Consider the following 15198-nt stretch of genomic DNA (forward strand, 5'->3'; position numbering starts at 1 on the left):
TTTGAAAAAATGTTCTGGAAGGTTTTCATTCTAGCTAAATTAATATAAACCGTCCATTTTATTGAGATGGTAAGATATATGCCTCATAAGGAGTTTTTTTATTCCCAAAGTTTTTATATAGCGTAATCATCATTAGATTAATAATGCTAAAAGAAAAAGGTAATTTTGAATTTGTTAAGGCCTAGATCTTGAAATTCACCAAATGGATGGTCGAGATTCATTATTGGATGGGTACTAATTTTGACCATATCTAGGATGTAAATTGAATTTTTTTTTTCATAGGATTGATTATAAGGATGAAAAAAATATGTGTGCAAAATTTGAAGTCATACAAATGCCAAAAATATGGTTTTCTAAATATGTAATTGCATTATACTACTATACAATCATTGCATTAGATCATTTTCCGCATATATGTATATCCCCTCTATAACCTCCCTCTCTCGTACCCTCACTCTCTCTCTCTATACCCTCACTCTCTCTCTATTCCTACTCTTTTTTTCAATAATATGTCTTTCAGATTATTTCTTTCTTCTTAATAATATTTGTGTATATTTAGGTTGGTTTTGTCATCTTCTCTTCCTTCCTCCTTTTTTCTTTATATTTGTTTTTATTTTTATTTTATGTTATTAAATCATGCAGGTTGCTTACTTGAATATATTTAAGTAATTCGGGTGATCTCCTATTTTGCCAAAAACAAATATTTTAATAAGGTAACTTCTATAATGATCCATCCTTTTAAATTTATTACATGAATTTTATATTTTTAAGTTTTCATTACTAGAGAGATAATAGATTGATTTTTTTTGGATTTGGATTCAAATTTATAGTGAAGCTTTTACATATATAATCTGAACTATTTTTTTGTTTTTTAGTCAATGATTGATTTACTGGTTCTTCTTTTCCAATGTCATCAAAATTTTCATTTTGCAAGAAAATAATTTAATTTAATTTTCTTTTGTTTTCTTTAGCTTTTTCCTATAATTAAGAGGCATGCTTGGAAAGCTAAATAGATTAGATTTTTTTATTTATTTTGTAGGCATATATTTGATTTTGTAGTAAATTTTTTGCAGTTTTATGTATGTAGTTCTAAACTTTTTATTTTTAATCAAATATAAGCTTACTAATGATTTGCTTTTGTTGGGGATATCTTCATTTCCTTTCTATTTTTCTAAATTTTTAACAATTTTAAAATACTTTCCTTTATTGTTTTGCTACTAAGTAATTGTTAGGTTTTTTAATTTTTTTAGACTTTTAAAAATTATTTGAATCTAATTTTAAAAAATTTAAACACAAAAAATTTCATTTCAATTTTTACCAAAAAAAACAACAAGTTTTATTTTCAAAATATCTTTTCTATAATTATTCAGGAACCATCATCATTAAAGTTCTCTTTATAATTAAATACTTTCTTTATGTGGAAAGCATTTGTGTATTTTCATGATTCTTAAAATCGTTTATTGTGATTTTAAATATTTTTAATAAGAAAATCATAGTTGTTCCAAATTAGCATGCAAATTTTTAATCTATAAATTTGAGGGTCCCAAAAATATCCACGACTAATTTATACTATTTATGACAATTTTTCAATAGTTTGAAGTTAATTACATTAACTTGACTTTAAAAAAGGAAGCCTAATTTATTTCTTTTTGGATTTTTTTAACACTTTAAAAAGGAGATTAGCTTCATTTCATGTTTGAAATTTTGAAATTTTGAATTTAAAGTGTCCCAAATAAAATATGCTATACCCACTGAAAAAGTAGAAAATTAATTTTTGATATGTAATATTTGTAAATGTTGATTTTTTTATACTTCAAATTTTCGTTAACCACATATCCCTTTTTTTTAAGAGCTTTTAAAATATGAAAACTAAAGTAATTTTAGCAAATTTTCCATGTTGTAAAATTTATTTATTGTCATTTTCCAATTTTTCTACAATGAATATCTAAATGCTCACAAGTTTGATACGTAACACAAGAATAATGATATTTTAAGTTATATCATTGGATATTTTATTTTTTTATTTTTATTATTATGTCCCTCATTACATTAACTAGTATGTTGCACTGGCTTCGTACTTCTCATTACAATATTAATCGTTTTGAAAAACCAAAATTTAATTGTCAGATTTACGAAAATATATCTAATTTTTCAATTATTTAAGTGTTCAACGTTTTTCAACTCTTCAAACTCAAATATAGAAATAATCAATTTTAATTAAAATAAATATTTACATCGAACATTATTTGATAAACTTTGATGAGTTTTGTTAAGTATGTTACTAAAAATAATATTCCAAATTTTTCAAGCAAATAAACACTTGTGTCTCTCTATATTTTTTCATATTGCAAATATTCTAAATATGATATTTGAAAGAATATAACAAATTATAATGAAAAGAACTAAAATATTGTTATAGAAAATTTTAGAAGATAAATTCATACCGATAAGAGTATAGACAGAGTCGAACCCACAAAGTAAATTACATTCTAATTTGATTGTTTAGAACCTCTGCTTTATATAAACTTTTTCCTTTATTAAAACTTAAATACTAAAAAGTATGGGGAGAGAGAAATGAGAGAGAGGGAGAGAGATTGCATTCTTCCTGTCTCTCTTAATAAAATCCGAGGTCTTTGTTTCTTAATAAAACCTCTTTTGGATAAAAGAAAACTAGTAGTATGCACTTGCGTTGCAAGTGTATTAAAATGTTATGTATGTAATATTATTTTTAATGGTATTTTATAAGTAAAATAAATTTGTAAAATCTAATGTAAACATAAAATGAAATAAAATTTAAAATAAGTTCCACAATAAAATAAAGTAAATAGTTTCTCACACATATATGGAGAAAGCAAAAGAGAAATGAAATACGTTTTCATAGCCAAAGAGAGTTGAAATATTTTTCATGAACAAACAACAATGGTTGAAATACTATTTGATTAAATCGGCATAAATTTAGTGAAATGAATAAATTATTTATGTGTTATACTAAATAACACATAAAATTTTAATATATCAAATTAAGTAACATAGAAAGGATATTATTATGAGTATTAATTTAAGAGTATTGACACTATGAGACCCTCCCACACCCATGTGTTGAACCAGATATCTAGAAAAATTATGACATGGGTGTGGGACTTGGGTGAATGGGTTTATTGATAACTTTTCAAAAAAATATATGTCAAAATTTAATGGTGATCCTTTAGAGTCCTACTCACATGGGTGTGGGAGGGGTCCTACTCATAATATCATTACTCTTAATTTAATTATAGTAATATTTATTGCCTATAAAATTAATTTATATTATAGAATAAGATTATTTAATTAAACAATTATTAGTATAATATAATTGTTGTATTTATAATTTATCAAACTATATTTAATATCGTTACACCAAACAAATTATATTATTCATGTACATATACTAATGACATTTATAATGTCGACCAAAAGTATCTCCAAAAATAAAAAAATTAATGAGGAATATATTTGTGTAAATAACATTATTATTAATATATAGTTACATTTATAATAATACAATCTATAACTGTAATTATTTGTGTATTAAATATAATATTCAACAAAATATTACAATTATACTCTTGTTATTTTTAAATAATAATTATACTTATTTTGCTATGAATATTATAATAGTTATGAATTATAATTAATATAATCAAGAAACAAAATTTAGAGAGAGAGAGAGAGGATAGATGTTTAAAGGGATGAGAATGAAAACAACAAACTTTGGAGAGAGAGCGAGGATAGGCGTTTAAAGGGATGAGTTGTATATGATGGGGTTTTGTTTAGTTTTGCTCGATAAGATGGGCCACTTTCATATCAAACTCGAAACTACAAAAGTTTTTCCCAAAGGAAAAAAAAGAAAAAGACTGCAAAATTAAATTGACATGTAGATTCAAATTTGTTGGGGAGAAACAACCAATGGACCGTTGATCATACCCCACAATAAAAATCCATCTCATTGTCTTATTTACAAATTGAATGATGAGTAGTTGTAGAATTCGAGGTCCCATTAGAATTTTCCAGAGAGAAGGTGGTGTAGTTGTAGAATTAGAAGTCCCATTAGAATTTGGGAAGAGATAGAGTATTTGAATAGATTTCTAGTTGACTTAAAGTGAAATCGTAGAATCAGTAGTTTCATTAGAAACTGAAGAGAGAGAGAGAAAGAAAGAGAGAGTATTTGAATAGATTACTAGTTGACTTAAAGTGAAATTGTAAAATCAGTAGTCCCATTAGAAACTAAAGAGAGAGAATAATTTTTAGTTGGCTTAGGCATAATTATAGAATCAGTAGTCTAATTAGAAATTGAAGAGATATAGAGTGTTCCTCTCCTTATAAACTTGAAATTTGAGATAACTTAAAATTTGAGATAATTTCTCTCTCTAAAATTTAAAATTTGAGGCAGTTTCCCACTTATAAAATAGAGAAGAAATAAAAGAAAAGAAAAAAAATCCAAGTTTGAGAAAAGAGTAATATTTTAGGCTTAGGCTTCAAGTGGACATTCAAGATATAGGTTACATCTTCTTATATCTCTTATTGCATCCCAACTTGTAGCATCTCTGATGGCAAGATCCTCATAGTGGAGATTGTTGACCTGAAATTCTTTTGAAGGAATCCATAGATCCCGTCAATCACTAAGCCGTTGAAACCAAACAATCTTCTCACTTGTCACCAAAGTTGTCCTCCCCTTCACAAAGGCCACTCCTCAATCTTTCATTGTCTCCAACAATTGCAACTCATCATTGCTCTCTGCAAGTTCCTTGAGCATCTCAAGGACTATTGCCACATACTCATCACCCTCCATGTTAGGATGTTCCATGTATCCATATTACACTAGGAACCTATAGACCCCTTTCGGTCGTAACTTTCCAATGTGGAAGCGCTCTTTAGGTACGACTGTAGTTATAGCGAGTGTTCGGACCGTGACTATTACTATGATTTGCCGCAAGGGGCCCACATTTTGAACGTAGTGTCGAATTATGGGTGGGATACCATTAATGAGATTCATGCAAAATAAACAGGTACCAGGAATACGAGAGGCATCGGGATTGGAGGCGAGTTGTTGGAGATCAAGCAATCTCAACTTGAGCTCAGCCTCGTACTTATGTTTCTTTCTCCCCCCTTAAGTCTACGACAACATGATTATGAGGAAAAATGCAGACACGGCAAATGGAACCCAACCACCTTGCAACACCTTGTTGAAAGAGAGGCCATGTAAATACCCTCAATGGAGCTGAAGACCAAGAAGAAGAAGCCTATGAGCATGATGTTGGCGTCCCTTATGACCAACATCACCACTGTCATCAAGCATATGGTGATGAGCATGACCCAAATCACAACATCCCCATATGCATTTCCTATTTTGACGCTTCCCTTGAATCTAAGGACGATGAGGATGCAAATGAGCATTAGGAAATAGTTCACCTCGCGAGAATAGACCTGCCCCTCGTGCTTCGAAGAAGTGTGGAACATGTTAACCTGAGGGAAACACCCCAAAGCCGTGGATTGCCTTATGATAGAGAAGTTGGTTGATATCAAGGCCTGGCTAGCGACTATGGCCACCAGTGTCGCTATCACAAACATAGGCCAAAACGCAGGGCTCGGCACAAAGCTGTAGAAGGTGGTACTTATGTTCTCCCCTCGCCTCCACTTCTAATACCCTATCTTTTGCTTGTTTATAAGTTCTCTGAAAATTTCGTTTCTCTCTCTAGAGTGGATATAGACTCCCTTGGTTTAATAAAAAGATAAGGAATCCCTACTTTAACTTGTCTATTTATATATACTCACGTTAAGAAGGAGGAGAGCTATATATAGGAAGATACTACAAAACGCCTATAGGCGAAAATAAACAGTGATTTCGTCTACCCTCATCACCGTCTAAAGTTCATCGTACGGTCACGATTATCCAGTAGTATTACATTTTTTCATTTTTTTCTTACAAATCAGAATGACTTGAAATTTAGAGTGTGCGTTCATAAAAAAATAGACAAATCTACAAAAAATATCAAAAAAATATTTTATATGAAAACATTGTACGTGTATATAAAGAAAGCCTCATTTGCACTGTGGTGACAAGTGTTGTTGTTTAATGGAGAACTGAAATCCACATTCGAGGATTATAGCCCCGTTGTATATTATAGAGCAATGCAAAGAGACAAAGGATCCAACACTTGTATATTTTATTTTGATGTTGTAAAAGGTTTTTTGATTTTTAAATATTTTTTCAGAATTGTTAAAGCATTATTTCTGTTTTAATTTTCATTAAAATGATATTTATGAATATTTCATATCTTAAAATAAGATATGTGCGACCAAGTATCGAGCTTCACATGTGTATGCCACTTTTACAACAAAAGTGGAATGCCACTTTTTGTGGAGCACGCCACTTTTTTATGGTGAAATAGGATCACGCCCAAAATTTTCCTTTAAAATTTTGGCTCACACTCCCAACGAACAATGAAAATTGGATAGCCTGAGATCTCATGTACCCATAAATTATATATGTGGAATAATACAATTAACTGGGTATGTTGTCAAAAACAAGGCTAAACTTTGGTTTGTACCCGTGGTTTAAAAACGGACAAGGCTAAACATTGGTTTGTACCAGTGGTTTAAAAACGGACAAGGCTAATCGTTGGTTTGTACCAGTGGTCTAAAAAATAGGCCGGTGCCCTAGATCGGACACGTTAATAGTCCATCTGGATCGATGAATCGACGATTTGGATCGGGAATAAGTCGAATTGATCGGATTAAGCTTTAAACAAAATTCAAAAACAAATTATTAAAATTCATTAAAAATGTTGCCTTTTAAGAATTCAATAAGAAATGCGGGTACTACATTATTAACTTTCATTTTTTTCATCAATTTACGAATATTGAGATGTTCTTTCCCTGTATAAACTTATGTTAACCATTAAATATACATCAGACAAAAGAAAAATCATAGAATGATCATGGATAAAGTATATAATCATACATGGACTACAAAATAAAGAGTAAACTAAATCGATGAAAAAATGGCCACTAAAATTTCGAATTGGCAGAAAATCCTAATCCGCTAAAAAGACCAAAATTATTACAACCTAACTAACTATAATCCAAAATTATTACAGCTTAACTAACTATAACATTATATACTGAAATTAAAATTATTGTATAATTATTTTATTATACAAATAATAAAAAATCCAAAATATTTAATAATATCATCTAATTTAAAATATATTATTGACAACTATAAGAAAAATAATATATTACATGATTTATAATATAAAAATTAATAAATAAAATAAAATATTTAGTTATCAATGTAGAAATTAATAGAATGTATACTAATTTTCGAAATAACACTTTAATATTTTAAAATTTTAATTTTTTAAATTTTTAGATTAAATTTAGTGAAAGATACTCTTAATAGAAAGACAGAGATGTCAAATAGAATAAACTTTTTATTATGTTGAGGGAGAGAGTGGGATGTACTGTTCAAAAGAGAATTATAAGATGCCTTATGGCATTCATTACGTGTGACCGTGTACCATATTATCGGTTGCTTTTATTACAGGGAAGTCCAATAATCTATTGTTTATTTTTATGGGCAAGCTATTTATGCTTTCCTACAAATAAAACTTATATATTTCCCCTTATCCAACCATCCATTTTGAATGGAGGGCTAAGATTGCTCTAGTCACAATGTCACATCTCTATACTATTTTATTTTTCATTTTTTTCTATAAACTATTTTGTTAAGAAATTTTGTACGTCCAATCCTCTATTAAACTTGCACTAGCGAAAAATATAAAAACAATGTTTCTAATAAAATAAAATGATCAAAATACCCATAAAAGATTCAATAGGTATTTTTTGTCGTTAATTTTTATCAAAATTTTATTTTAAATATTTTTTATAGGTGCGCCCCAATGAAAAGATAGCGCGTATCAAATTTCATATTCATACAATTTGTATAAAAAAACTAAAAATAAAATACTTTGAGACGTCGGATCTAAGATCGAATGGTGAGTGGCTCTCTTGATACAAATTGGATGGCTGGACGGTCGGAGAAGAATAGATTTTCTATGTTGTAAGGGAAGTATAGAAACCTTTCCCTATTTTTTTTACAAAAAAGTTACAATCATCTTTAAGGGTCAGATAATATCATAAAATTCTTAAAGAAATTATTTTTAGACTTTTACTTTCATTACAAGAAAAACACAATCATGTTTAGCGGTCAGATAATATCACAAAATTCTAATAAATTTATTTTTTGGGGTTTGAGTGCAGTCAATAAAATATGATTGACTACTCTATGCAACAACTAATGACTTAAGAGTGAATTTAACCTTAGTAGAGACTATCTGACAGCTAAACATGATCGATCTTATATAGTATAAGAATTCTATCCCATAAATTGTGGATCATATATCATGATAATTACTTTCCATATAATTAAAAAACGGAGGGATCCCTCCAAGACCCATGTCAACTAGATATGATTAGATAGTGTCATATCTATGCTCATTGTCCATCATCCATTGTTGACACCAGATTGTCCATGGAAATACTAATGTCGAAGCAAAACACAAAGCACCATGAAGAAGAGCTCCACTGTGCGTATATAAACAATGGGAATGTAAAAGGACAGAGCAGACTAATTGATTTAAATCCAAATTATATATCCATTGCTAACATATTATGATTTTGACATTTCTTTTTCATTTATCTTTTTGTTAGGTGAAAAAAGTTTGGAGTTGGACTTTACGAAGAATCCTTAACCCCAATCAGATTCCATATGGTGTCTAACGATATAGCCGACCCCAAACAGTTCGGAAAAGGCTATGATGATATGATAATAACCATGATACCTCGTGATATGGTAACATCATTTGTCTATTAAAAAAAAAACCAAGAATTAACCCCTAAGATAGGGACCCTTGACACATGAGAGACGAAAGTCATCATTGAAGCATTTAATAGATAAGGCTTTCTTCCGAAAATCTCCATATTCAACCCATCGGGATCGGATGGGTCGTAGAAACCCTTTTTATCTAAAATGTTATTGTGTTACTATTTTATGAATTCCGCTTTACAACTTTAAGTAGACAAATGATTTAGGGAAATTTATCAAAATACCACACTTTTCAATTAAATATATTACCCCCTTTCTATTTGTTCCAACTAAAAATCATGTATATTTTAATATACATTTGAAATTAAATCAAAACATATAGGTAAAATCTTAAAGTGTGGGGTTTGTACAGAGCCTAGGCTCTACACAATCAAATTAGAGCCTACCTTCAAATAGTATCGAGAAATATGGTTTCAATATTGAAAGTCTTTGCGATAGCTTTAAAATATATTTTAATATTTATTTATAAAGTTTAAAACTCCAAAAATATTGTAGATCGATAGATCTATGAAAACTTGAAAATATTAAAAATTGACAATCCAAAAATACGTTACAAAATACACTATTTCCAAACTTGAAATTTATTTTTTTCTCATATCCATGGTTCTCGATGTCTGTTTCCAAAACTTGAAATTCATATTTTCCTCATACCCATGCTTCTTGATGTCGAGATGATCGATATTTGGGGCATCAAAAAAACTTCTTCTTGATGTCGAAATGATCGATATTTGGGCATTAAAACAAATTTAGCTTATTAGGGCATTAAAACAAATTTGGCTTCTTGATGTTGAAATGATTAATATTTGGGCATCAAAACAAATTTGAAATTTTTTACGCTTTTGATTGTTTAGAACCTCGTATAAACTTATCCCAAACTATATAACTTGTGATTATTAAAATTATCCCAAACCATATAACCTGTGATTATTAAAATTATCCCAATCTATAATCCTTGACATTTGTAGAAGAAAATACCATCACAACAGACACCATGTTCATCAACGAGACTCCGGCAAGGAAACCCATGACAACAGACACCATGTTCATCAACGAGACTCCTACGATCAACATGAGAGAGGAGTTCGATGGAGAAAGGTCTTACGATTAACATATAGAGAGAGAATATAAGAGGATGTTGATCGTAGGAGTTAGAGAGAGAAGGGTCCTAGGATTAACATATAAGAGAGGAGAGGACATGAGAGAGAAGAGTCCGAGAGAAAAAGTTGTGAGGGAAGGGTTTTTTAGAGAGAGAAAAGAGTCGTACGATTAACTTGAGAGGAGTTAGAGAGAGAAGAGAAGGAAGGGTTATTAGAGAGAGAGAGGTCCAACGACTAACTTGAATGGAGCTAAAAAGAGGAGAGAAGCGTGGGTTAAAAAGAGAAAAATGGAGACCACCGCGACCTCCAATTAGATTAAGGCATGATACACTTTTCTCAATTAGATTCAGGCCATGAAACAACTCTCATAAATGAGTTACTGAGAGAAACCAAAAAATCCTTCGGGTCCATGAATTAACTCTCAAGAATCTTTTTCAAAACAACTCTCAAAAATCTTTTTCCCTTTTGAAAGGCATCGGAAGAGAGAGAAAGAAGCAGAGAGAAAATATAGATTAATTTTGATGGGAGAAAAGAGGGAGAGAGGAGAATACGCAAATGTTAACCACGCAAAAGTAAACCAAGTTTCGAGTTTGATTTGGTAGGGGTGCGCCACGCCCGTGCAGTAGTGCAACGCATGGGCGACGCCCGAAGGACCGACTAGCAAGCTAGTGCGGTGGCCCTTCCCCCACTGAAAAATTAATTTAATATCGTGTGGTCCGATGGACCACGTATCAGATATTAAACTGATAAGAACAGATACTACACTTGATCTTAGCCAAAAGGCCGAGAAAGGTATGCTTTAGAATGTCTTTGCTGTATGGTTTTATAGCCCCTATGTATCCCGAAACTTCCCCAACCGTCAATGTGGGATTAAAATCATAACAGTCATGCCTCTCTCCATCAATAATAACAACAGTTATACCTCTTTCTCCATGAATAATAACTAGTATTGTAGTGCACAAAAGTTTACACAATCTCATTCAATAAAATAATATATGAAAATAAAGTCCAATAAAACACATGTATGATATTATCAAGCATTAATAAAGTAATTAAATAAAAATCTAAGTGGAATTATAAATAATTAACAATACACAATAATACTAAAATAAATAATTTGTAAATTTTGTGATAAATAATTAATAATAACATGTAAAGCTAATAGATGCAAGTATTATGCATGCTCTTTACCATTGTTGTTAATAAATTGATTATTTAGAAAATGTCAATTTTTACAATTTTTAATTGGGAATAATTTCTTATATGACCTGGTTGAGTCATCAAAGACAAATATAACCTGGTTGAGTCATCAAAGACAAACAAATAGATGCCTTGAGGGGATTTATCTATTAGTAACTTATAATATTTCATAATGTATTAATACACAATAGGTAAGCTATTGAGATAAGAAAAATTACAAAGATTTTCAATACTAAAACAACATCTTTCAACATTATTTGATTGTTCACCTTACTTTATTGTTTAGTGCCTAAGCTTTATACAAGCCACACCCATGAGATAATTACATTAATATAGATCAAGCCTAAATGCTTCCAAAAAAATAAAATAATTGATAATAATTAAAAGAACGCACTTTCTTATATTTTAAAAGTCTATAAGAAAATGGATTAATGGGCCATGAATGAAATTAAAAACTATTACAATCCATAAATTAAAAAAACAAAAATTTTGAAACTAATTTTATATTTAAATATATATATATATATATATATATATATTCAAAATATTAAAAACGGAAAATTTTTCAAAATATAAACAATACAAAATTTTAATTTGGAAAATAAAAAATTTATCTGTAAATAATTTTGAATCATAAAACTTTACACTTAATTATATAATTTTTTTGGAAAAAAAAGGAAACAGGCTACAAGCCTTTTTCCTTTTGGGTTAAGAATAACATAGTCTAATTTTTTGAAATATTGAAAAATGTTAACAAATAATTAGTCCATGATTATTTTAGATAACGAATGTTTTATAAATTTAAAATAAAATTTTATAAAGCGGGTTTGGCATTTTGAAAATTTTAGTTTTATAAAATATCAAAATGCCATGTAACACCTAAATAAATTTTTAAACTTTTTAAAATTTTAAATTACAAGAAAAATGCTAGTCCTTTAAAATTTGAGTAAACAACAGATTTCTTAAGGCAGCATAGAAGTCATGCATAAGCCACCAAGGAAAATGCAAATAAAAAGAAAGGAAAAGTAAATCATCGGTAATAATATAAAATAGTAAATAGCAATTTGACTTTGATTGAAAAATAGAAAAGGTATGAATTACTTGTCTAACAATTCAACAAATTCATCATAAATTTTGAATACATTTATACAAAAAATATGTAATTTATTTAGCTTTGCAAACGTGCCTGTTACATGTAAAGAAAAAGTCAAAAAAGGCAAAAAGAAGAAAAACCATTTACTTACACAACAAAATTTTTCATGACATTGGGAAAGAAGAAACTGTAAATTAATCATTGACTAAAATAGAAAAAAATAGTTTTAAATTCATGCTTATAAATTTCGCCATAAATTTTAATACAAATCTAAAAGAAAATCAATCTACTAGATTTCTAATAATGTAAGTAAAATAAAAAATAAAATCCATAAAATAAAATTAAAAGGATGGATAAGAATAAAACATACCTTATTTGAATATTGACATTGGATAGAACGAGAGATCACCCAATTACCCAAATAAGTAAGCACCCCACTTATACAATATAATATAGAAGAAAGGAAGAGAAGATAAAACATGATAAAATCAATCTATAATATATACAAATATTGTTGAAAAAGAAAAAAATAACAAATATATATTGAGAATTCCATATGGTCGCTTAAATAGAGACCGAAGAGTGAACGACGCAGTTAAACAAGGTTTAGTGCCGCATAACATAATATAAAGTTGTATCTCATAGCACCACTAGAAAATGCAGTTTCAACATTGGAACTCCTACGATGACAATGAAAATCTATTTGTTGATCTGATTATGAAATTTGAAGTTCAAAAAATAATACAAATCTAATAGTTTATTTTAACATTTGAAAATAGACTGTTAATGTGTTACAAGATGAATCTTTTTCAAAAGTTGTAAAATCTATTCTTTTCCATGAGATTGAAATGTTGAAACCATCATATTGATGCTCTGTCTGCCAACGCAATTTCCAGTGAGATTGGCGCATGGTAAGTGCCACTCTCCCCCGTACCTTCCATCCATTGTTTTTAGCCATGACACTTCCAAAGTGATCGGCCATCCCAAAGATCGGTTTGGAACAACTAGTAGCCGATCTAAATTGAGGAATTAAACCTATTATTCAAAACCAGTCCATAAAGAAAATAAAAACAACAAAATAATAAATAATAAAATTAAAACAGGTGGGAACTAGGTGATCTGACCCATCTAAACACCCCCATTCCTTGACAAACTTGCCTAGTTCCCGACGGAACGAGCAAGTTTACAGGAACCAAACCATTCATAATTCCAGCATGGATCAGTCCAACTCCAAACCCATTCTCAGTATTAATCGAAGATTCCTAATACAGACCGCCAGATTTTATAATAATGGTTCTAATTATTCTCAGACTTCATAGTTTCATACTATACTTCCATTAAAGTCATGCAACGGTCCAGATCTGCCCATCACTGTTTAAGCGTAATTTCGAAAATTTGCAGAACATCTAATGTCAAAGAATTGAGATATTGGTGCAATTTTCGTATTTTCAAACTGACTTCTGAGACTGAAAGTCCCCCACCACAACTGACCTTTTGAAATGAAAATGGGAAAATCAGAGGGAGACATTTCCCTCGTACTTCGGGCACTTTCTCTCTCTAGGGTCCTCATTCTCTCTCGACAACTTCTTCTCTCTAACCTCGACCTTCTCCACATACGATTTTCTCGCTCGAATGCTCAATTTTGCTCTCCATTGCCGAGCTTAAACCTTAAAAAGATGCCCAATTTGCCAAAATACCATTAACCATGGCTAACTGCTCTGTTCTTGGTGGATGCCCAAGTGATTACATAGCCATTGCCATTTCCATCCTCTGCATGATCCTGTAAACCTTCCTTTTACTCCTCCATTATTGTTTGATTTCTTGACTTCTTTCCCTTTAGTTTTGGAGAATGTGGGGAAATGGTTTCTGATTTACTTGTTTTCAGTGGCTTCAAATTTTTGGGTTACTTCTATAGCTGGTAACAAAACCCATTACTGTTTCATTGATTTTGTTTAGGAGCGTGTGATTTTAGGTAGGGGGTTTGAGATGCATATCCTGCTTTAGATGAAGTTTTTTTTTGAAGAAAAGCTTTAGATGAAGTTAAACCTGAAATATATGGTGAATTGAAAGACCTATAATTGGGTTTCATACATTTTTAGACTTTTACTTTTATTACAAGAAAAACACAAGCATAATTAGCAGTCACATAATATCACAAAATTCTAATAAAATATGATTGACTACTCTATTCAACGACTAATGACTTAGAGTGAATTTAACCTTAGGAGAGACTACATGATATGTGGATCTTTTCTAAGAGTCAATGACATTAGCTACTAATATATGGTTCGATGGCCATGCAATTCTTTGGGAACAGAAAACTGAATGATATGGGTATTAGATAGTTGAACGACATTATAATCCTCTTTTAATACGTTGGATTTTTCCCACATAAATGCAATTTGGGTGCGGTTGGCATACGGAGGCATCTGTAGAAGTAAGATTGAAGCAATCTCCACCGTTCAATCATTTCAATGGCTGTGACTGCGCATGAAGTCCACTGCCCATTAACTTAACTAGAGAGGAGCAGCTGGGCTTTAGTAGAGGGAGAAAAGGCCTGATATGCATATTTTCTCTTAGATCTGCATCCACCTTTGTTTTAGATTAGGAAGTACCTGAGAAAAGGTGCAGAGAGAGAAAGTATTTGATGAGAAAACAGGAGAATTGAGGTGCTGAGTGCTCAATTTCGGCTGCACTCTTCCGCCATTGTTGTTTAATTTTTTCTCTGCTATTTCATCCAAGTTTAGTGGTTTTCGCAATGCATTCTGCAATGCTTGAAGAAGGGTTGGAGAGGGGCTCTAATGGCGAGGCTTATGAATTTGAGAAGGAGAAACCAGTGAAGAAGAGGAGCTCTCTGATCTTCTGAGATGGATCAAGATGGT

The 15198-nt window shown here is 30.4% G+C and overlaps 1 non-coding gene and 1 pseudogene across 1 annotated transcript; both read right to left on the reverse strand.

Annotated features, from left to right (window-relative positions):
• Positions 1–4557: 4557 nt before the first annotated feature.
• LOC148781823 (potassium transporter 26 pseudogene) lies at positions 4558–13969 on the reverse strand (annotated as a pseudogene).
• LOC148781824 (U2 spliceosomal RNA) lies at positions 10623–10819 on the reverse strand. The gene has a single exon (XR_016058669.1). It is a non-coding gene; the product is annotated as a U2 spliceosomal RNA (small nuclear RNA).
• Positions 13970–15198: the final 1229 nt, after the last annotated feature.

The sequence above is a fragment of the Amborella trichopoda genome, chromosome 6 (assembly GCF_054954075.1).
Source record: "Amborella trichopoda isolate Santa Cruz 75 chromosome 6, AtrichopodaSantaCruz75HAP2 v2.0, whole genome shotgun sequence".
Lineage (NCBI taxonomy): Eukaryota > Viridiplantae > Streptophyta > Magnoliopsida > Amborellales > Amborellaceae > Amborella > Amborella trichopoda.